This window comes from Uranotaenia lowii, chromosome 2 (genome assembly GCF_029784155.1).
Source record: "Uranotaenia lowii strain MFRU-FL chromosome 2, ASM2978415v1, whole genome shotgun sequence".
Taxonomy (NCBI): Eukaryota; Metazoa; Arthropoda; class Insecta; order Diptera; family Culicidae; genus Uranotaenia; species Uranotaenia lowii.
The window spans coordinates 242,566,966-242,592,777 of record NC_073692.1 but is presented as its reverse complement, the minus strand read 5'-3'; the positions used below and the strand labels follow the sequence as shown (position 1 = coordinate 242,592,777).

General features: G+C 33.1%; 1 protein-coding gene across 3 annotated transcripts in view; it reads right to left on the bottom strand.

The window, feature by feature from the left end:
* The window catches only part of LOC129742369 (aquaporin AQPAe.a), a 219,525-nt gene extending 205,375 nt beyond the window's left edge, over positions 1-14,150 (bottom strand). Inside the window, exon 1 of one of the 3 annotated variants that reach the window (XM_055734267.1) lies at positions 13,687-14,150. The gene's annotated coding sequence lies outside the window, so the exon portion shown is untranslated. Of the gene's footprint in view, positions 1-13,311; positions 13,631-13,686 lie in introns of those variants that run through there. The other 2 variants (XM_055734268.1, XM_055734266.1) reach the window with 2 other exon arrangements.
* Between the last annotated feature and the right edge of the window lie 11,662 nt (positions 14,151-25,812).

The window sequence follows — 25,812 nt, the reverse complement described above, 5'->3', positions numbered from 1 at the left end:
TTTTCAAGATCTTTGACCGTTGAATTTTTTTTACAACATTTTACAACACAGCTAATTTTGCATCACAGCATGCTAAAATAGAACAAGTGTTTTAGAAAAACATAACGGCCGCAGATCTTGAAGATACTTTGCATGGCAAAGTTTACGAAATGTGCTACAAGTGTCAAAATTTCTAAAAAATACCAATTTTTCCTAACACGAGGCATTTGAATTTTATGTGTAAATATTTTCATCTAGAGGCTAAATCCTTGATCTTTATGAACCAAAACCGATAGATTTTAATCCAAAGACTTTATTTCAGCCAAACATATTCGCTATTTTGATCAATAATAGGGATTGTAAGAGATTCAATTTCGGTTGTATTAGAATTTTCTCATGTCGCTCAGTTCGGTCTGATCGAAGCCCGGCCAATTGTGAAATCTTACGTTGCGCTTTGCGATCTGAAATTGATCCTAGGCCTAGGTCTAACACAAGGTCCCTTGGTAAATTTGGGCCCGATCGGATCACGCGAAGAGGTCACGCAACGAGCTTGAAACTTGTATGAAATTTTAAGACGGGAATACTAAAAATCAAAAAAGGATTATTCTGTTTTTTATTTCGATAAAATATTGTTCAATGAATACTTAATCCTATTTAAATTATTTGAGTCTTAGTTGCTCTAAGTTAAAAACCATTAAATGGGGTCATTGGAGGCCTGCAATCTGAGAGCATGATGTTCATCGACCCAGCAAAGGACGAAATGAGTCATTAAAAATTTCTTCAGCATATCCTGTGCCTTTTCGAAGACTACTGGAGTTTATTTCGAGAATACTTCTTCCAACACGGCTGGGGGACAAGTAAATCGGTTATATCGTAAGTAAGTGGCTACTGAAAAAAAAATTATCAAATCTGTCTAGCTCTTTTAACTAGCCTTCAACCACTCTAAAATTTTAAGTCACTTTTTCCTATTTTTATTCGCCTGTTCTTGTAAAGTGTAAAATATATTTTGATAAAAAGCTCCTTCAGACACTCATAATAGAATGAGAAGAAAAAAGCTGGAAAATCCTTTGGAAACCTAAAAAAGTTTATGCCATTTCGAACTGATTTTGGATGAGAGGTTTATCAGAATGAAAATTTTAAATTTCTAATCTTTAATTTAAATTGTTAAAATTGCTTTTTATAAGAATATTTTATTTATTGTATTTTATAAATGCACCTCAGAAAAGAAGAAAAGCAAAAGGTCTTATGATCTGCTTTTGTTTTGTTTTGAGGAAATTAGTTTATTCCATTGTATCTGAGAAAATGAATAACAATGTTTGTGAAGAGTCCCTTGTTGGATGAATATGACTCTAATCGGTATTGATTTTAAACAAATATTTCGGATTCTCAAATTACCAAATATATTTTCAATTTATTAAAATATTCGAAATGTTTATTGTTACTAATGTAGGATATAAAATGAACTGTAAGATAATAAAGGTAAGCTTACCAAAATTTATCCCAAATCAAGGCATTTCTGGAACTTTATCCCGAAATCCAGGCAATCATATCCGGAAAAAAATCGGAATCATTCTTGGAATTATTTATGAAAATTGAGAAGAAAAAGTATTGGAGCTAGAATCTTATTTCAGGATTCCGAAAAAATATCAGCAGCAAAATAGAAACGAAAAAACACGTGTTATGACTTTGATCTATGACTAAATCAACTGATAATGTGCCATAACATCACAATTCAACAAAAATCCTTCAAATCTTGCAATGTGAGTTTATGCTTTACAAGCTTATTTTTGATGGATTTTTAATTTTCTATGAAAATCAAAAACTTTAAAAACTATCTGACGATGTGAGAAACCATGTACCGATCATTTTGTTATCATAAAATGATAATTTTATTACATTATATTAAAATAAAAATTAAATAGGTGTTTTAGTATACAAATGTTGCATCTAACCATGCTGTTGCATGATGCCCCGTATGATGGTACGCTTAAAATTAGATTTAAGAATTTAAAATCAACAAGTGCAACAATGAATTTGATAATGCCTCTATTCATATGCACCTCATAATTTTGTATGACATAATTAAAATAAGTTGACAGCAATTCTCATTCAACATCGAAAATTTAATCAAACCATTAATCCAATCACTAGACTAGATTTATCCAATCACTAGACTAGATTTATCCAATCACTATGATAAGTTAATTGTGGTTCTGAAAGATACTGACCCGAAAGATATTGAAAAAATACAAGGCAGCGTTTTACCAGCGTTTTTTTTCCAAAAGAAGAGAAGAAGGTTAAATTCGAGATAGAAAATGTTTTTTTCTCGAAAAAGTTAAATTAAATGATTAAAAGGAAAAAACCTGAATGAAAAAGTTTTTGTTATTTCATAAAAAACGCGATTTTTTTTTTTGTATTCAAAATATGTATCGTCCATACACGGATAAAAAACTCTACAGGTTGTTATCAAAATTCGTATGGTTGGCTCATCTATATCACATATTTTTGGTTGAACCCATAATATTGCTTTATCAACATCGAAAACTACAAAAAAAACTAACGTTTATGGCAAGTTGATGTGGCTGTAGAGGATTTCTCAACCGCATATCGCAAAACTAATTTAACAGCTAGTAGATTTGGCTATATTTTCCTAGTCTACGTTAAACTATCTGATAGTTAATTTTCAAATATCACTGATGCTTGACTAGACCTCGAATTTCGTATGAACAAGCAGGTAAATTGTCAGACTTAGAGGAAAAAAGCCAGTATTTATTTCTAATGGAAGAAGTCGACAAACACGAAGCGGAAAGGTAAATATGATATGCATTTTTTCAGTTGATTTTCTTAATACAAAAACAATATTTTAATGTTTTCAGATACATATAGAGATGGTTTACTTGGCCCCCGAGGGCCAATCCGGAAGGTCGAATAAAAAACAGTCATGAACAAGATCATATCGCGTAAGTATTCTCAAGTTATTTGAAATTTCAGCACAATCATATTTTCCCTATAACTTTAATTTTCTTTCAGGGCGCCGGCTTTTCAATTTCCACCGAACAAATTAACAGCATTTTGTTTCAGGGCCATGGCGGCTGCTCCCCCAGCAGAAGGAAAAAAAATCAAACAGTGCAGCGGTCAAAATGAAAAATCATGCCACTGATCGTAATATAATTAATTAAAAAATAAATTAAAATGCGTTTCATTAAAAACAACAATGAAAAACAATGCATTTTATCTGTTCAAATTAATTCAATTAATATTTTGAATCTACGATGTCCTACGTTCACGGGGATCAGCATTTACAGTAGAAACAGCCATACGAATGAATGAATGAAAATTCCTGTTGGCTTCTTAGCATCGATGCGATCGCTAAATCAGCCATTTATCCTTTCGTGGCAAAGTATCATCTGATTGTTGGTTTGAACGTATTTTCGGGTCAGAACCAAACAACCATATTTATGTTCATGTAGACGCGTAAAATAACTGATAAATCTATATATTTTTCTCCGTGTAGAAGACATTAGTAGGGATAACTATGATGTGTTTGATAATAGATATTCTTCAAATAAGGTCATTAATCTCCTGCTCATATGAAAAACAATGAACCCGATTGCTGCAAAAAACTATGAAGTATCAAATCAGTCATCAGTCAGTACCTCGATCAACTTTTAGGCGCCTAGGCTTGTAATCGGAAAGTGATGTTGTAATTTGAAATGTAATAGACACTTGATGTGCGTCATTTGTAATGAAAGCAGTATGTACCCACTTCAGTGCAACGTTACCATAAAATTGCATAGACCAGTGAAAGGAAAAGCGTTGTTGTTGGTGATAGAAAATCTAAACTTGATGGTTTGAATCAAATAAATCACCCATCAAGCGCGGCTCAATCTAAATCACTGGAGGTAGCGATCTGCTGCTGGCTACTAACTACTGTCCATCCCTTGTAGATCTCCTCGTAGATTGGCTCGAGCACCGACACCCAACATGTCTTAGTAGATCGGGTTGATGATCTTGAAAGCTGATTGTGTACTTTCCAAGAAGGTACTTCACACCAAAGTAGTTGCAATTCACTTACCTGGGCTCAGAAAGGCGATACCAGGTTTTATCTGCCAATAACGTGAAGCATGATCGTTCAAAGTTCGGTTGCACCCTGCTCAAAATAAATTGGATCTGGACAGATTGCACTTTTGCACACTTTCGAATGCACTAATTCTAAATAGTGCTTTTTTTGAACTTGCGTTGAATTTTAATTTAAAAAAAGAAGCCTTAGTTCTGTTTTTCGATACATTATCCCTGGAGATACTTGATTCCTCATCTGTTGACATAATAATAATAATAAATAAATAAATAAATAAATATCTCGAAACTGGAATGTCTTACATAGATCAAACGATCTAGAAAAACTTGCCAAATAGAACAAAACAACAAACCTGTTAAATAAAAAAATTAGAAAATTTTATTTTTTGAGATATTGCACTTTATTTGAAAAATCTAACTAAATGTAACTTGAAAATCGTTTTTATAACTTTAAAAATTTTCCCACATAAAAAAATTAAAATAAAAAAATTTATTCAAATATGTCAATCGTTAGAATATAATATAACTTTATAATGCCATAATTCCAAAGCGATAGTAAACTCTAAATTTTTTCAAGAAAAAAAAATCTCCAAAATGTGTGTTATGGGTTCGAGTCGAAAAAGATATTTTTTTTTTGCTGAATGGATGTTCATCATTGCTAAGCACGAAATTATCAATATTTATCCAATGACCACCATTTATTCAATAATTTCCTGATAAAAAGGACTCAAAAAAGTGCTTTTATCTAAAAGTAAGAAAATTGCGCCTTTAAGTATGCAATGAAATTAAATTAGTAGACAAACTTTCAGAATTCTTTTTGTCTTACACTTTTAAACTGTGAAATAAAAACCCATATGGCAAAAAAAATTAAATGAACTTTTATCTTTAGATTTGGCCTGATTTTGCCAAAGCTTAAGGCACCCCTGATTGAAGGATCAAGTGTCCTTCAACAAAGGATCAAATCTCCTTTAACATTCAAAATATCACTTTTTTAGACCCTTTTCACTTCTAGTTCATCAACAGGTTCAGATCTAAATTTTGTAACTTGAAACTACACACTGTCATAAAATGCAAAAGACGACAATCTGAATTTTTTTTTTCCAAAAAGATATGATGAAAATCAATAGAGATCAAGAATCCTCATTCTCTCCTACTCTTTTTCGATCCAGATATGAACGTACTCTTCTTTTTGTGAAACTTTTCGAAAAGTACTCTTTTTTTTTTTTGTTCAAAGACATTTTTACAGTAAAACAAACTAAGTTGTTCCAGTTTAAGAAGTTTATGGTCCACATCTAATACAAGAGCTACCAAAGACCAAATCTAAGCTCTAGCTTCTGAAGAGAAAATTAAAAATCTCATAACAGAAAGTTTTTCTTATGGATGAACTGAATTCATAATAAATAATAAATTATAAAATGATACTCGCAACTACTCCGTTATCAAAATGTATTTTTTATTTTGTCGTCAATTCCCCTTTCAGTTATAAAACCCTTAGTTTTTATTGGTCCTCCGACCTAGATCTTTGAACTAGGCTGAGAGTGATTGTTCGTAAGATTGTATGATGCGAGGTGGAGTCTGTACGTTATTAGTTTAGACTTTTTCCTATCTGAAAGTATAACTTGGCAACATTTTTTCTCTCGAAAAAGTTTTCTCTAACAATTTTCCTGTAAGTTTGACAGTTTAATAATTTAAAAATACAAAAGATTGGTATTGATCGATCTCGATCGTATTGGTCACCTTGATTTGAGTTATTCTGTGATATTATCAAAACCCCTCGAACCGTTTGCCATAAATTTGAATTCCAAATGTTGCCAGCTCGTTATTGTTTTTTTTTGTATTTGTATGAATATTTTAAGCGTCAAAAACTGTAATTTTAAGAAGAAATAAAAGGAACTATATCTGATTCGCATCCGAAACCCATCCAAAATGGTCTGCCCAAATAGATATCATTGGACGAATATAACAAAACAAACATTATTTTATTCCATAAAATTTTAAAATATAATACTTAAATGAAATTAAAGTTTTGTCGACTAAAAGTAATCAGTTTCTAGCATTTACATGAAATTATAAGAAAATATTTTCGTTTTAATAAAAACTCTTAAATGTTTCCCAATATGTTTGAAGTGCGTAAAATCTAAAACCAAAAAAGGACTGAAAGTCATGTTCCATAGCCCCTGTGGTTATGCAATTTAAAAAAAATTTCAAACAGTTTTCGCAAACGATGAAATTTTTCATTCAACAGAAGTGCTTCATAAAATTTTTCAGCGAAAAATATGCGGTTTAAAAAGGTTAATTTACCAAATATTTGAAAAATCGAAAGATTTTGCACTGTAGCGTATCGAAAATGTTTGAAAAAAAATATTTTGCAGCTTTATAACTTTTTTATCTTAACTCTAATCGGAATGCAGTCTTCGGATGCAATATTTTACATAACTTTGGCTTTTATTCAAAAGAAATCGACCGAAGAGGATCAAAGTTGTTGATGAAAAACTGGGTGTTTATGTTCCTCGAGAACAAAATGTCTCAAAACTCCATATAAATTTTAGGCTCGTTAAGCGACCCCTTCCCGTTATCCTATCTGACCCAAATTTGGCATGAAATCTTGTTCTAACCCTAGGATCAATTTTATCTTGCAGCCTACTCTAAGGGGCATATTATAGACTGCTTCTCCCCTGCCCAAAAGTTGCATGGAATAATTCTTGAAGCTTAATCAATTCTTTTGAAAGCTGTTTGAGCTATCTCAAAATCTTTATGTAGAAGTTTGAATAACTTGGGTTATAGCGTTAAATCTAAGCTTTCCAGATTTACCGCAAATTATTGGGATTTGCCGGGACATTCTATTAAAATTCTAAACAAGTCGCCTAGATTTTGTGAAAAACTGCGTAAAACCCACGTCTAGATTTATTCACGTAATTTGCAAAAGCTGAATCAAATTGAAGGAAAAAAACTTAAATTGAATTAGGAAGCTTTGATGTTTAGGTCCAAAAAAAAATTACAATTATTATTATATTTCACATTCACAGTTGGCGGAAGTTTTTCTTGAAAACTAGTCCGGCACAGCAGTGTTCGATGTTTACTCTTGGGCTCGAACTCGCGTACATCGGCTCAGGAGGCAACTGACTAGTCAACAGAGCTATATCACAAGCCCACGGGGTTTTCAATTTATATATTTGTAATCAAAGGTTCGAGTTTTTCCAGGTCTTACAAAAGGGTTCGGAATGGTACAATTGGTATATTCAAACATCAATTAAGGATATTTAACCTTAAAGCAGAATAGGATGATTTGATCTATTTTTCCTATTTCCATTTTTTGGAAAAAAAAATCACTTACTATTTTCTACAGTTCGTACTTTTACGCAATGAATCAATGAACTTATGACACATTTCAGCGTGACGTGACGACTTTTTGACAGGTTTTTCCGCTTTAATTTAGAATTCTTTGCTTAATTTTTCAATAAACTCTCACAAATTATACATTTTTGTGAATATATCGAATTTCCTATCCAACGTAACATTTTCTTTGTCAATTTGTAACAAACAGAATACATGTTACTGAAGAAAAACAAGCGTGACGAGGCGACGGTTGAGAAAACAACTTTTTGAAAAATTTGTTGGCAGAGCTAAAATTGCTCATCTGTCTCACATGTTAGTACCAATTTATGTTCTGAGGACTTGTTGTAAATGAAATTCTACACAAACTCTGTTTAGACACTTTTTGAAAAAAATAACTTCAATAAGATGTAGAAAAATCAAGTTGAAAACGCGACGTGACGACGCAGTGATTTTTGAAAACAGGTTTTTCGTTCCGTTGTTACGCCGTTCCGTCAAAGGCAATAGGCAATTTGCTGAATAAAAAACATTTGTTTTCCTAGCTGTAAAAAATCACAACGAACCTTTTAAAATGTATTTAAGTTAAAATAAATCAAGTGTAGTACTAATCAATTCCAGTTTTACTGAAAGTACATGAAGCGAGGGAATTGCTGATAATTCGCTTGTACAGTTGCGCTCATAAAAGAATTAAATCGCGTGTAGGAGCAGCAATTTCCGTCAGGTTTGATATTTTCATGAAATTTTCACAAAATCTAGTTCAACTATCCAACTAACACTTCACAAAATTTTAAAACTGTGCTATGACTGGAAAAAAGAAACAGCTCTCTCTTCACAAATCTCGTTGTATTTCAGACAATTTTCTTTGAAAATATTTGAAATTTTACAAAAAGATGTAAATATGTTTGATCTAGTACCCGGCAGAGATTCATCAAATCGATTGACGCGATCAAAAATGGGACCGATTTGAAAATGAGGTTCATTATTGTTCGAAAGACAATTTCATTCTTATTTGAACGGATGTTTGTATGGAAAATATCGTAATCAATATCTTTTTGGCTTTTTTTTAACACAAAACCAAAAATTTTCAAGAAAAATGTTAGTAATTGATAAATACTGTATTCCTGATTTCTTTGAAAATAGATTTTTTTACGTGGCTCAAAATAAGAAGAAAAAAGTTTCAGAAACAACCTGCCAATAAAAATTTATATTCGAATTTGATACATATAAACTTGAAGCAATTATTATATCCGGTCTTCTGTTAGAATCTTTTCTTATATTTTCTTATTCCAATCCAAGCAGGAATGAAGTTTCTATCAATCAACTATATTCTACATGGAAAATTTTAAAATTGTAAAAGGAAAATCCCAAAAACGTAGGGGAGATTGAGAATACTGGATCTCTTAGGATACTTGATTTCTTCGCTATATCTCGAAACAGGAATGTCTTAAAAATATCAAATGTTCTAGAAAAATGTGCCAAACAGAATTAAACAACAACGCTGTTATCTTAACTAATTTTAAAAATTTTACTTTTCGAGTTATTGAACTTTGTTTAAAAATTTTACAAAATGTGATTTGAAGATCTTTTTTAATCACTATAAAATGTTTCTCACATGCAAAAATTAGCATAAAAATATTTATTCCAATTGCTCGCTATAAATGAACAAAGGGTCTCGAAAGTGTTGATACACTCAGGCGAACATATTCCCATCGTTAGATTTTTGCCCAACATTGTAATTTTCGAAATATCGAAAGTGTCCATTTTACCCGCTGTGTCCGTCTTACCCGTCTTTCCCCTACAGCTGGAATAGAAGCAGTGCTGTAAACAAATACAACGCCCAAAGATCTTAAAAACATTTTTTCATGGTAAAATTTTCAAAATGTGCTACAAGTGTCAAAATTTCTACCACTTTCCTCCAACACCAGTGAACTTGCTCTTACTTAACCTTCCAAAGTCGTTCGGGTCAATATGACCCGAAGGGCACATTCAAATCATCATAACTCTTCGAGAAAAAATCGCAAAAATTAGATTTTAAAAACCTCTCTGGGGAATCACGAAATACACAATCTGTAGTACCAGGCAACTTCCTGTGACCACCGGAAGTGCTCGCTCAAAAAAATCCGTAATTAGGCTGTTCGGGTCAATATGAACCAAGAGTTTGCGTAAGTTCCCCTGGCCGCAAATATTGACCGATTTCGATGAATTTTAATTCATTGTATAGATAATTTATTCTTTTTTCTAAATATCGAAAAAAAACTCGAAATATTTTACGAGATCACCAGTAGCTGATTCCGAATGAAAAAAGTCCCGAAAAAGAGCTCTTTTTAGAATGCTCATAACTTGTGACAGATTCCAAATATTGCGCTGACTCTATAATATTTGGAATTGTCAAGAATAAATCTATCCATGGATGTATAAATTTTTGGTGGTCCAAAGGAAGTTTTGGCCGCTATCTCGGAACTTCCGGTAGAAAAAATTCTCACTTCAAAAAAGTCACCCAATTTTGGCTTTGCATTGCTGTATCTCGCTTACCAATGGACCGATTCTCTAAGTTCAAATTTTAGATTTTTTTCGTTAACTTCATTATTATTTTTGTAGAACATAGTTGGTTCCTCAAAAATCTCAAATGCTCAGTATATGGTAATGAAACTCACATCTTTTTGTCATTTTTCAAACCCCCCCCCCCCCCCCTCGTTATGCCACCAAAACGAAATTTTTGAGCAAGATTTATAAAAAAAAATCATGAAAGGTTTTTTGGGAGCCTTTAATACGATTTAAAATCTGTCGATGTATTTTAATGAAAAAACTTTTTTTTTCATTTTTTTTTCTTCATATTTGTTGAATAATTTTTGAATTTTGACAAAATTTTCCCGGATATTGCCCGGATTTCGGTCGTCAATTTTTAAATCTAGTGCCCGGATTTTGCCAGATTTTTATAAAAAAAATGCCCGGATTTGTCCGGCCCGGATAGGTAGGGGAGAATGAGGATACTTGATCCCTGGGGATACTTGATTCCTTAGCTATATCTCCGAACTGGAATGTCGTACAAAGATCAAATGTTCTAGAAAAATGTGCCAAAATGAGCAAAACAACAATGTTTGAAGTTTTAAAAATTTTAACAAAATAATTGTTTGAGTAATTGAACTTTGTTTGAAAAATTTAGTAAAATGTAACTTGAAGATCTTTTTTCATCACTTTAAGATGTTCCTTACATGGGAAAATTATGAAAAAATTATTTGTTCCAATGTATCAATCGTTCGAGCATAAAATGAACTTCATAATGCTACATTTTCAAAGCAATAGAAAACTCTCAACTTTTTTCAGAAAAAGTTTTCTAAAATGTTGATTATGGGTACAATTGATCCCCTAGAATTGGGGACAATTGATCCCCCTTCCAAACGGCATATTCCTCTTCTGAATTGATTGTTATGATTGCTGATTACGAAATTACTAATATTTATCCAAAAACTAATATTCATCAAACAATTGTCTGAAGAAAAGAGCAAAAATAATTAATTTTCTCTTAATTATAAAAAATAGCGCCTTTAAGTATGCAATGCTATTAGCCTTGAGACAAAGTTACAGAATTTTCTTCTTATGTCTGCTATAAATTGTGAAATGAGAACAAACATGACCAAAATAGTCAATTAACATTGTATATTGGGGTTTTGTTTGATTTTTATACAAGGATTAGGGCTTCCTGAATAAAAGATCAAGTCTCCTTCAATAGGGGATCAAGTCTCCCCTAACTTCAGAAAAATCGCAATTTTTTTACTCCCACGAAAATGCTTCTAGTTCATTAACGGGTTCAAGTATCGTTCTAATTTTTGGAGCATAGAAACTTGAAGTTACAAGCTGTCAGAAAATGTAAAAGACGGCGAGTTGCTAAATTTTTCCAAAAAAATTTGGTGAAAATAAGAAAAGGGGATCAAGTATCCCCACTCTCTCCTACTGAAAAAATTCTGACAACCTTAATTTAGAAGCCAATGGGTTATTTTATATGAAAGTTTAACTTTTTTCCTTTGTATAGATATAATTTTAGAGTTATTTTTATGGTCGTTATATGATAATTTTTTAATATAAAAAAACGGTCATTTGCTATGAGAAAGCCTGTATGTATAGAAAACATTGCTAAAAACCCTATCAAATGATTAAGTTCAAGTAAAAAAACATAGGAACCTAGGGAATTGTATGAAGGTTAAATTTTATTTGTTTCTGAGACCAAAAAGTATAGTCAAATGTTTAAAATGTTGCCCTTAAATGTATGCTACATTGTCCATCTTTTGAGTATACTTGTTATTGAAAGAAAGCGTTGGAAAATTCAATTGAGTCCAAACAAAAAACTACTGTTCTTGATTTTTTAAGCATTCTGTGCTAATTGGCATCAAAACAATAATTTTTAAGAGTTGAGATACGTTAAACCATAATAACCAAAGTTACCCCGAAACATGAAATCTGGTTTTGTAACAAACATTTAATCAATGCCACTAATGTCGTTTGAATATTCTGCTATAAATGATCATGCTTCATACTCTTTACCTCATTAAGTATTTTAAAACTTTTTAGTTCAACAAAAACGCAACCTTTGCCAAAATTTTCTAAATTGAATTTAAAAAAAGTTATCAATGTTCTCCCAGTTTACGGTACATGTGTATAATATTTATAAATATATTTAAATTTCTTTAAACCCAAAAATTGGTTTACAAAATGCAGTACATACTCCTTTCTTTTTTGGCAACATTCGATTTTGGCAACATCCGATTTTGGCACATGTGCCAAAATCGAACGATTTTTAGAAACAACATTACCTTTTAATTTTCGGTATAACAGGACCAATTAAATTTAGACAAACACCAAAAATGCGTTTTTATGTTGTGAAATGGTGATAAAATGCAACAATAAAAACCAAAGATTTTTTAAAATTTGATAAAACACTCAAAAATGACAAAAAGATGAAAAATACAAAAAGTTAAAAACCATTACAAAAAATAACTAAAAAATGATGAAGAATGACAAAAACAGCAAATATGACAAACGAAAAGGAACATTATAAACAAAACAAGAAGAGTGCAAAATGCATCAAAAACATGGTGAAAAATTTAAAAGATGACTACAAATGGTCGGAATTGACTAAAACCATCGTAATATATGAGCATGTTGCCAAAATCAAACGGGGTCTGTAATATACTTTCCATAGAACAGTCAACAGATAACCATCGATTTAAAGAAATTCACTTTCAAAAACAAGAAATTGTACTTATGATTTTATCGGGTTGAATCTTGTTTTCGAATGATTATAACTAACTTCTAAACACCGTAACACACTTATGGCACATTTCCAACCGTTAAAATTAGAAACAGGCACGTGATATCCATCCGGACACATTCAAACACTTCTGTCCTAACCCCAGTGAGAAGCAAGCACCTATTGGAACCAAACGACAAATGACCAGACCAAAAAGTTTAACTGTTGAAAACATACACACGACTTAAACAATCGAACAAATTGAAACTAAACGTCTCCGGGACGACAGTAGTGCATTGATCGATCACCCTCGCAATCGGTACTTGTGAAGCTCCATTATCGAATTTGTAACTGACACTATGGCTTATTGTGGGCATTCACTCTGTCATACTTCCCCCGGCAATACCTGTAGATAAGCAATAGACCTGCCAAACTGGGAAGCATCGTTTGCAACTGATTTGCCGGTGCTCAAAAATTACGAACCGTGTCTTCATTTGTCACTTTATTTTCGAAGAATGTTTTTCTTATCAAGCGGCACATTTGTTGGTTCAAAAAAGCTCGAAATCACGTCTCTTCATTTATCGACGTTCGAGATGTTATCGTCGATGGCGTGCTTCAAAGCGATTTATTTAATAACTGGCTACTTTAAATCTGACTCGTATAGCTAGAACAATCACCTTGTGCTTGGAGATGATACCAGGTGGTTGATACTCTTCCAGTGATTTGAGAACTTTTTCCCCGTGATGTCACTAAACAATTTTAGACACGACAAAACTGACACAATTCACCTCCAATACAACAGGACAAAACTAGTGGTTTTTTTTTTCAAACTATGCCCGAGCAATTAGTGCCGGTAGAAAACTTTTCACAGTCAAACGAGTTAAACAACAATTGAAGAAAATCGCGACCGCCGAAAGGACAAATTTACTTTTCTAAATATATACGACCACCGAAATCCAGAACGACAAAAACATGCGAGAAATTGGCGAGTACAACCTGCAAGCACCAACGTTTAAATGACAAATATCTGTAACGAACAAAACCAAATATACCTCGAAGGAACGGCTATATGGATTATTCCCCGTGGAGCCGCTCGTTGATCGTTGCTGTTGGTTGGCCAGGCCACTTAAATTCGAGAGCCTCTCTCCGAAACTGGCTGGCTAGACTGAGACTCTAAGTAGGTATAGTCCTAGTCTCGCAGATCCCCAAAGCCGGGCGACTATCGATCGAGATGCTCAGCAGCAGACTCACCCCGGCCGGAGACTGGCAAAATTATGCTCGTACGATCTATGCACACGCAGGTGCTCACGCGAATTAATCTCCAATTAGTATGTAGGTACCTACTCTTTAGTAGTTGGATCTCTCTGTTATTTAGTAGAAGAAACGCGTAGTCGAGTTAAGAGCAAGCGGTTTGTCTCGAGTCAATTTAACAACTTCCGACGCACAACACACACAGAGCCAGCGATAGTTCAGAATCGGATGCTTCCACCCTGCCACACGTTCGCGATACGAATGCGGCAGGTCGCGCTGCTTCAGATTGTGCTTGGGGCTCGTTTGGATTCAGCCAGCCAACCGTCCTATGTAGGTAATGAGCGCGGGATGGCTTCGCGAAAACGGTAGTCTAAACGTGCTGCCGCGCCGTTTCTGTGTCTGCGGTGGGCACGAGCGTCGGACGTTTGAAAGAAGGGTGGTGCCTTTTTTTCCACCGTTAAAGTTTGGCGCCAAATTTGATCCCTTTCTTTCTCTCGAACAGATTTATATTAATCAGTAATTTGATGGGGAAAGCTTATATCAATTGGCATAATAATTAAATTATTTTGTGAATATTCTTTTTTCAATGAAAGATAATATTATTTTACAGAATTTTGAATGACGTGGCTCTATAAAGCCTCACCTTTTATTCACAGCGACCAATCCTCACATTTTGCATGTATTTCCCTGAATATCCAGTGGCAGTGGTCCAATTCCTAAAAAACCTGGCAAAAAGTATGTTTTCAACCAGTGTTCCGAAAATCACTCATTTTCAATGAATGTTCCTGATTGCACCTCGCAAGTGAACGTACAGCGATCGGGTTTTGTTATTGATTGCTACTGGACTTATCCGATCATCGATCGTTCTGTTCATCGCTAAAATACAGATCACCTCGCCCGATGTTTGCTGTCAAAACAGTGCAACACTATCATCAAGTTGGAATCTCACCATTGAGCGATGCATACGGCGAATAATGTTGGGCTAGGATCAGGAGTGAATGGTTCAGGCAGTGAGCGAGTGATACATGTAACCGATCATTAGCAAATGTTGTTTGATTTTAAACATAGCCAATTAATAAATTTATTTGATTTTACAGCTTTTTTTACTACAGTAAGAATAAAATCAAACTGTAGTTGTGTTTTTGATGGAAAGATGGTCACTTCCGCCGTCTTTTCAATTTCTAATCAGCCAGGCGGATACTGAGTGAGTGACATTCAGAATGGATCAGTTGGTATCTCATTCATCTCCGATATGCGATGTTTGCAAATCCGATGATTCTGAATGATGGGACTCGGTTGACATTGCTGAGTAGAGCGCTGATCGAGATTGCATACCAGTCGGGCGAAGCAGTTGCGAGAGGCGCTATCCCATTATACAATCAGAATGTATCCAACAGGATACGCATCCTGAGTGTTTATTTTGATTGATTTTCGGAACATTGTTTTCAACAGTTTTGGCTCAGAAACTTACTAAAATTGTTCAATTATAATAATTTTTCTCTGAAAATAACTTATAATTTTTATGTTAACTCCCCAAAAAATTTTATTTTATTTTACTGAAAGAATTTAAAAAAAATTAATAGCTCAATTAGGTATTCCCAGTATTAAAATTTTCTAACATCTTGCTGCAAAATTTCTCCTATCCAAGAATGGTTGTTAGATTAGTGCAGGGCCAGGGGGAAGAACAGCATCAGGGGGGGGGGGGTTTGTTGGTGATAACATTTTTTATATAACATTTTCACAGCATCACTCTCTTTTCAAACTTAAGTTTTTAATGTTCGGAGATGTAGTAGAACTTGTTGAATTCAATTGTTGAAAGAGGGAAGTAACTTAATCCAACTTTTTTCGATGATTTGCCAATGTACTGGTAAGAAGAGTTAAACTTTTTGGCGGAATCCCGTTGGCTCAGTAAATTCTTGTTGTTGAAGGCACGAGAAAGAGAACATTTTTGCTTGAAAATGCGTTCATAAGAATAGTGAAAAAGATGTAATACTAATAGTATCTCATTATTCGGTTTGGATCTACTATATTAAAGTTATTCAATTTATATTTTTCAACTAAAACAATTTTGAAAATGAGTTCTTTTCGTATTTTATAGTAAATAAACTTTTTTTTTTGAAATTTTAAATTTTCATTCCAAATCTGAAACTCTACATTTTTAACCAATATAACAATTCGGAATTCCTAATTAGGAATCGATTTCTGAATCTAAATTCCAAACAAAAAATAATTCCACAATAATTATGACCAAAAATGTACATTTAGTAACCGAATCAGTAAGCAGAGCTCTCTCAATTGTTTTCTTATGATATTTCGGTTCTGAATCGCTTTTACTGAACTATTTTTAGATTCAATTCTGCCTACCATGCTTCCGAATATCAATCATTTTCACTGAGCCATGCTTGACTACATTCAGAGCCAAAAAATCAAAGCAGTCAAATTTTCCTTCTTCAACCAAATCATACAAACAATCATGCATGACAACGACGCTTCTGTATTTGAAACACTTTTGCGATACATGATGAGGTAAAAAAGGACGCAGACTATCAGCAACGAACGTCTCGATGCTGATTTCCTTCCCCTAACGACTTTCAACCTTTAGGATCATAACTGATATGTATCAGTTCTGAGCGATCTATGTAGGCTATCAGATGATTTTTTATTTTTCGTTTTGCCTAGAAGGACAAAATCATGACTAGGTAACCGCAATGAACTGTCCAGCATGTGCTACAGCTTTTTTGAACATGTGGTCCTGGTATTTAATCAGATTTTTCCTTTTGAAACATTAATGATCGTCTATCAATAACGAGCATTATCAACAATGATGCGAGGATAGACGTTCGGGAATGATTGAGGGAGCGACGTTCAAAATGTATCACCAAGTATGTCGATCACCGTCGATTAGCCACGTGACGAATAGCAACGGTAGCCTCCGGTGGGGCATGGTATATCTTCTTGTATCAAGTTAGTGCTGATTTTCGACATATATTCAATGGGTACTTTTACCACGTGCGTATCACAGCACTCGGAGGTAGTATCATTCTAGCTAGAAACCATTCCTGATTGCTTTTCTTGAGCGATTTTCCGACCACTGCTGCCTACCTAAGAATTAAGAGTAAAAATTTCAATTCCAGATCTGAAAAATAGTTTGTTATTTGAATTATTGTGTTTTAATATTCCGGAATGATGAGTTTCGAACATGGAAAATTAATCTTGTGCAGAACTAAGATTCGAATCAGGATTCTATCTAAATATGAAGAAAACTGAAAATCAAGAATAATAAACTAGATCCAGATTCCATAAACCGATCACATTCAAAAAAATTTTGGATTTAAAAAAAAATGAATCCTTCTTCAGCTTACCAGATAGCACACGAGGGGGGGGGGCACACGATTTAAAAGTTTACAACCCAAAATCTGGGCAATATCCAGGCAAATTAGGTAGTTCTTCAATTATAATCAAGAAGAAAAAACACGAAAAATTGTTTTTTTTTTGTCGAAACACATTAGTCAGTTTATTTGGATAAAAATTGCTCAAAAAATTGTTTTGGACACAAAATACATAATTGTGATCACGCGATTTAATTATTTCTTTGATTTTGCAAATAAAATGGAAACATTCGGGCAAAATCCTGGCAATTTGGCAACCTTAGTGAGTCTATTTAATCTAATTGAAAATGCTATATTCGGGACTAAGGACTAAACCCAAAATTTATGCTCCACCTTTTTGTGAATAACTTTAAACTATCATATAATAACTTTTGATAGCGTTTCTTTCAATATCTTTAAACTCGAGAGAATTTTTTGAAAAATTGTTTTAGAATTGTAAACCTGAGATTTCGAGATTTCTTTAGTCGTTCATCAAAATTAAATAAGGAATTTAAAGTTTTGAGTTTAGAGAAGACCACTTTTTTTCTTTACATTTTTGGACCCTCATGGGGGAGTTTAACTGAATTTTAAGACACAATAATTAACCAATCAAGTTCGTGATCCGAAAGATTCTTAGCTCAGAAGTCAAATTTGTTGAAAAAAGCCATCTTTCTTAGAGAACTCCTGAACGAGTAATCTTATGACTATCCTCTTCATGGTTTCGTGTAAACTGAATATGCCGGAACATTCTGAAATATATGGATTGATATTCTTGACCACTTCAAAGTCGGCTTTCTGCCAGTTTTTTGGATTTTGGACCACTGCACAGTGGTCAAAAATGTGAATAATGTGATCGTTGCTTATATCTTTTTTGATCTACATTTTATCTTCTAGGTGTCTTCGAAGAAGTTTTACAGTGAAATAAGCTCTACGAGAAAATGTTATTAGTATTTTTATTAATCCCCCTATACGTGAGATAAAAAAATTAACTTCTAAACCGTAACTTCAATCTCTTTGCTGTCTTTGACAAATTCATTGAAAATGCACCTTTGTCTTAAGCATCGAGTTTCTAGAACATTTATCTTTTGAGTTACAGAGTAAAATATGAAAACAACCTAAAATTAAAATCCTGTGAAAAAAAATAAAATTTAAATATAGATTTAAAAAAAAACAATTTTGAAAATGAGTTCTTTTCGTATCTTATAGTAGATACACTTTTTTTGAGAAATTTTGAATTTTCATTCCGAATCTGAATTCTGCATTTTGAAACTATACAACAATTCGGAATTCCTAGTTAGCAATTGATTTCTGAATCTAAAATCTAAACAAAAATTCCCAATAATTATGAACCCAAAATGCCCATTTAATAACCGAATCATGAAGCAGAGATCTCTTAATTGATTTTTTTTAATGATATTTCAATTCTGAATCGTTATTACGGAACTTTTTTGAGATTCAATTCTGCCTAAGAATTAAGAGTAAAAATTTCAATTCCAGATCTGAAAATAGTTTGTTATTTGAATTATTGTCTTTTTATATTCCGGAATAATGAGTCTCGAACATGGAAAATTAATCTTATGCAGAACTAAGATTCGAATCAGGATTCTATCTAAATATGAAGAGAACTGAAAATCACGAATAATAAACTAGATCCAGATTTCACAAACCGATCACATTCAAAAAAATTGGATTTAAAAAAAATGAATCCCTCTTCAGCTTACCAGATAGCACACGAGGGAGGGACACACGATTTAAAAGTTTACAACCCAAAATCTGGGCAATATCCAGGCAAATATCTTTTTTGATCTACATTTTATCTTCTAGGTGTCTTCGAAGAAGTTTTACAGTGAAATAAGCTCTACGAGAAAATGTTATTAGTATTTTTATTAATCCCCCTATACGTGAGATAAAAAAATTAACTTCTAAACCGTAACTTCAATCTCTTTGCTGTCTTTGACAAATTCATTGAAAATGCACCTTTGTCTTAAGCATCGAGTTTCTAGAACATTTATCTTTTGAGTTACAGAGTAAAATATGAAAACAACCTTTAAAAATCAGTTATTTTTTATTACTTTTTTTTCAGGTAATTTAAAAATCTTCAAAACATTCTACAAAGTTGTTCAAATAAACAAAGTACATATTTTGGTTAAACATTGCAAGCATATGTACAAAATGTAAGCTTTTAGTGTGATATAAAAAAAAAGCTTAAAAACAGTGCTTTTGAAGCCTCAATTTTTCGAACAATTGGAAACGTTCAGAAGCTCGCACTATAGTGAAATTTACCATCAAGGTTTTGTCTATGAAACACTGTAAAAACCATTTCTATCCACTTGTATCCAAGCAAGATAAATCTATTTTTCTTTGAGAAAGTTGATAATTGAATTAAAACCTTTATTTTCAATAACTTCAAAATGTTCGACGGTTTTGCTTAAAAAACGTGCAAGAATAGTTTAATAAATGTCTGGTTTTTTTTTCAAAAGTTAATCCTTGAATCTCAAAAACGAGAACTAATTTACAAAAATGAATTCTGCGCCCCTAATCAAAAACAGCCATATTTTTTTGCACTTCGGTCAAATGTGAATTTTGAATGTTATCTTTCTTTTTTCGCTGAAGTCATGTCAAAAAAGTACCGTCAAAGGGGGCATCATGCAACAGTAGGGTTAGATGCAACATTTATATACCACTACACTTAATCAATTTTCATTTTAATATCATGTAGGTTAGTTTTTTTACATTTTTCGATGCCTTAAAAAACTTGACTCAGTATGACGGATTGACTTGATGATATCACCTACAAACTTTTCATAGCTTTTATTATCCTATACTAACACTGTGGGTGAAAAAATATTTTCCGGACAATCACCAATTTTTTCTAAATAACAATTTTTATAATTGGGTTACTAGTCCGTGCTTAAAATGCATTAAAACGCAAATCAAAGATTCACTTTTTAAATCTCGTTTTCATATGCTGGAATATGATTTTTTTTGCCTCCCCCATTTGTTAATTTAAAAATTGCATTTATCCAAACATTTATTTTTAAGATTTCAGCAAGTAGAATTTTTTGCAGTATTTTTACTCCTAAACGTATGCAGCACCTTTATGCTGTTTCTTTAAAAACATTTTTGAAAAAAAAATTAAAATTCAATTCGATTTTTTTTTGTTTCGATTATAGTCGTTTACCATCGTTATGGCATTCGCAACTTTAACAACGTTGCAGTTGGCGGATCGTTATTGCAAAACTTATCCGGTACAACTGTTTTCGATGTTTACTCTTGGGCTCGAACTCGCGGACATCGGCTCAGGAGACAACAGACTTGCCAACTGAGCTATATCACAAGCCCACAATTCGAATGAAACCAAAAATTATTGCAATTGGTACTTTGTGTGGAATGACATCAGAAATATATAAAAAACTATAAATTTTCAATCGTGTTCATTTGATTTTTTTCATTAAAAACAAAGTTTGTTGCAACTTAGCTCTATTTTCTCAATAGAATGAAAATCGCATGTTTTTGTAAATTTATAATAACCAACCAATGATGATGACCAATAATTTTTCTGACCACGTCAGTTTGATTTTCCACCAACCTTAAAACTGATGTGATTATCTGTGAATATTAAGTTTTCAGAAGCCATTGAAGTTGAAAAGTGTTGCATGATGCCCCAGTTGACGATACGCACCAAATTGTTGTTCTCCTGCGCTATTAATTCAAACTGCTTCAAACGGTGACATATTCCAACAAAACATTCTTTGGCACACTTATCGTGGAGTTGATTGAGAAATGTTAAAATAAAATTTGAGTTGCAGCTGACGCAAAATTTAAAAAGAAAAATATTAAATTTCATCTATAGTTTCGCCCCTGGAGTTAACATTTAACATTTAACATTTCTTTGGATATGAGCGCGAGTGATAAAATAAATTGGGTTTTGTTTGATCTAAATTTTACATTTTTCTGTCAAGTAAGATGTTATAAGGAAAAGCATAAGAAAGGCACGTTCAACAACCTACCGACAAGTATTAAAAATAATGTGAACATAAACACTTTTAAGAAAATGGCATCAAACAAACTGTTTAAAAATATGACAAATCCTGATAAGGATCATATGATGAAAGTGATGGAAATCTGACGAGGATTCAGATAAAGAATTGTAGGTACGGTGATGGACATACGCGGGAGTCCCTCCCACTTCTAAAGAAGCGTATGGGGTGGAGGAAGGACCCAAATGGTCTCCATCACAAAAAAATAAAATAAAAATAAAAATAAGGGTGCTGCATACATTCAGGGGTTAAAAATACTTCAAAAATTCTACTAGGTGAAATCGTGAAAATAAATGTTTGAATTGATGAAATTTTGATGTTAACAAACGCGTGATGCATAATAATCATATTTCAGCGTATGGAAACAAGATTTGGATTTTGTTGCGTCTTACCCCAGACAAGTAGCTGAATTATAAAAATATTTATTTGAAAAAAAAATGTTCGAAAAATATTTTTACGCCAACTTTAATTGTATGGGATAATAAAACCAAAATATAAAGTTTGTAGGTAGTTGATATCATTAAGCCAATCTTTCGTACCTCTATGGCTTGATATTTACATTTTTTTATGAGAATCAAACACTTTGAAAAACTAGCTTGGGACGTGAGAAACTAGATCATTCTCATATTGTAATCTACATTACATTACATTATCTTAACACATTAAGGAAATTCGGTGTTGTATATCTCAGAAACCACTGGACCCAATTCCAAGATTTTTGTAGCTTCGAGTTACCTAAAGTATGATGTTTAATTTTTTAGAATATAATATCGTTATGAAATTTCTTACATTTGAGTTATGCTTTCAAGTGCATCACTCTAGCGGCAAGCAAAAAAACCAAATAACTCGTGTTTGATCCGCAATGTGTTAATATAAAAACTACACTACACGGTACACTTTAAAATCCGCTTTAAAAACGACAGATTCATGCAAAAATTTGAATCCGGCAAAGCAAATTAGTTTCTAAAATCGTTTTCCGGTAAACCCGTTTTGATACCTTATGATTATTATTTTTATCTGATCTACAAAACATCATGTTATATAAATTCTTACGTTGTTTTATCACAAAATTTTAAAATGAACTTGAAGTTTCTTGCAACATTTTCTTAGAGAAGGAACCCTGATTATTTATTGAATTTGCGTTTAAAAGAAACCATCAACCGCCGAGCTCAAATTTTCTAGAAAAATCTTAAATTTTGAATAACGTTTATTATTTTAAACAGATAAAAGCGTTTTCGTTAAAAATTTCTCACAGGTCACGTAAAAAAACATGTTTTGTTACTTTTTGAAAATTCAGTTCTGAATTTCCTAAGTTTCCCAAAATCATACTCGACGTCTATGGCTGTCGGATGAGCTTGACTCAGTAGGAACCTGAAGCCAGAAGCTGATAGTACGTAAACATGCTCAGCTCATGTCACCATGATATCGTGACTAATTGATTCGCCAACCTGAAAGCATGTCCGCACGAATTTTCAATTTCAGACTGTTCTCAGTCAATCAGTAGCATTAACATATGTACATGCAAGTATCAAAATACACTGCCACCGCTTCAAATCCGCAATAAAATAGTGTATATTAACACTGTCTGTCATCCTAAGTTGACGATGCTTGAGCTTGAAATAACATTCAAAAAAGCATGATAACGAATTTAAATTTGGCACTGTATAGACGTTGGAATATGAGCGAAGAAAAGTGTTGAATGCAAATCAAAAATTGTTTAAGTGGCGAACAGTTGTTTTTTTTCTTTGCGAATAACCCAAAATTCCTTTGAAATTACTAAAACATACTAACAATGCAAAATAATTCGCATATTGTTTTAAAAAATCAACAAACATCAAGGTTTCAATATAGAACTCTCGTATTTATCCCATTTGAAAAGATCGAGGTTTGTAGGAAACGAATGAAATAAACCTGGAATAACAAATGGACCATTATAAAATGTAAAGAGGGCCTATCTACTGAAGCGGATATTCGAGTGAAAGCAACGCACGTCACTTTACAATTGTAAAATTCCAAAATAAAATTCTCATAAGCTTGTTTACTTATAATACCTTTCGGGTCAGAAAAAACATTTAGAAGACAATGCAAACACTATCTTTTGACATCCTCCTCCATAGGCAGTTATTCAAAAGTAAGATAATTTGCATGACTTCAACGAACGCTTGAATCAATTTGCGTGAATCGTATACAATCGTATACTGAAGTAGAGTCTCGCAGAGCTAATTAATTAAAGCCGAGCCGAGCGTGTTCTTCTGATTCCGGTCATTTTAAGCAATGATCCTGTGCAAGTCATTGTAAGAAAATTCCTATTCAAACGTCACAGTCAGGTAGGATTGTTGAGACTTGCGATAATACATTTTCCCATATGATAAAACTAATTAAACTTGTTGTTTGCTGTTCATTATCAGATATAAAAAGACATTGGACATAATCAAGCAGTAAGATTTAAAAATGATTCAGACTCGAGAGAAAGGCTGTTGCGAACCAAGCTGGGATATTCCAGAACTTTGTCAATTGTTTATCCGCATACCTACATAATATTGAAATAATTCGGTTCGCTTATGAAAATACTGTCAACCATCCAAAGCATATTACCTAACAAAAATCCAGTTTTTTTATCTCTTTTAAAGCTTTGAGCTATTCAAAGCATATACATTGTATTAGACCGCTACAAGCTTTAAGTGGAAAATTAACAAAAATTTGTTCTTATTTTGAAGTTATTCGGTAAGTTGTGTTGAAAATGAATCTTTTCGATCTACGATAACTCCAAATAGTGCAAGTCGAAAATTTTATCGTAAGCTCATGTTTTTGCAGTATAACAAAAACTGGCGGAATGTTTTTTGTTCAAAACGTTTAATCGTTGTTTGAAGTTAATTAAAAATCGCTCGAATCTCTAGAAAAATAGATAGAATTAGTGTTCTTCAAGAACTCATAAACTACTAGACCCATTTATGTGAAATTTAGCATGAAGTGGTTCTTCGAGTAAAAAAATGTTTTAGTGAATTTTTGAACCCCTCCCATCAAGAAGAGGGAGGGCTTCCATACTAAATAATCGGAAAATAAAATACAATTTATTTTAATGCAATCAATTGACAAGGGTTCTCATCAAATATTCTGAAAATGTAAATAGGGAGAGACGTGGAAACGTTTTTATTTTGTTTTTTCAGTCATACGCAATGTTGTGTTGTTTTCTTATGCCAATAATGAGGCTATGGTATTGATTACTCGCGATTGGCATAGAGGCTAAATTTTGGGTGTATACATCTTTATATCATTATAAGTTTTGACGTCGTTAATAAATTTTACACTTGAAATATGATTTTGGAGTTATCATAAAATTAGATATGCTTCATTCACTGTTAGAAGAAATGCTGATTTCAATTTAGCAAACGAGCTCCCAAGTCCAGAGTAGTGAACCTGTATATAAGAGAAGTGACATCTGAAACACAAAATTCCAATCGAGCAAAAGAACTGTCAAAATCGATTCCAATCGATCCAAGCATTTTGTCCCAGAGCTTTTACCTTTCTTATTGAAAACTCAACCAAGGAAGGTATTGTGATTGTTGTTATAGTTCAAACAGATAATTTTTTTAGCTGGTCATATGAATTTATGATTAGGTGCAATTTATTTCAATGTTTTGGTGAATCGTGTTTCTAGTTAGAAAACTAACTAACCCCGGGAGGTGGTACTGATATACATGTCCTTGATGAATATATGGAGCAAGCTGAGAGTTACCAATGTGGATTATAAATATGTTTGCTTTACTCCAATAATGAACTTTAATGGAGTTGGAATTATCGGTATAAGATTCTATGCCGGACCGGCATTATCAAGCTTTCTAATAACTGGCACTGTCATCCCAGCTCAACCACATTGCATATGTCTGAAAGAAACCAAATAAAGACATAGCAGGGTAGAAACATTCAGCCAGTCAGGATATTGTCGGTCGACAAAAACCGACGTTAAAAATCACCATCCAAGATGAGTTGTGCGTGTTTATGTGAACCGGCTGGCAATGGAAAACAGTTTCTAGCTTCCCGTTCCCATACCATTCTCATCCGTTTTCCATCAAAGAAAAAGGAGGATAAAAAAACACCAGCCAAACGGCAGACGGTCAATGCAGTGCGTTTTTTTCGGTAATTGACAGTGGCAGAAACACTATGAAAATAACGTTGGCTAGCAGACTTGGCAAGATATCGGACTGGCAAGCCGAGATGACAACGTTGCAGTGAGTTCGATTCTCACTATATTTTTCTGAGATGAACTATCCAATAGAATGAAAATCCCAAAAAATGATTCGCTTGAATTCAGAAGTCAAGCATCACTTTGCTTGGGAACTCATGTCTTTATGCCAGTAGTGCTTTTCCAATCATACCTATCATCTTTGGTACAGGTACAGTTCACTTCTCTGCGCTTTTTCGACACTGAGGTCTGCTAAATAGGCTTTGGATTTTTGCAACCTCTTCTATGGGTGTGCATTAGGGTGTCCCAAAATTGCATAATTTCTGGGAATCTGGG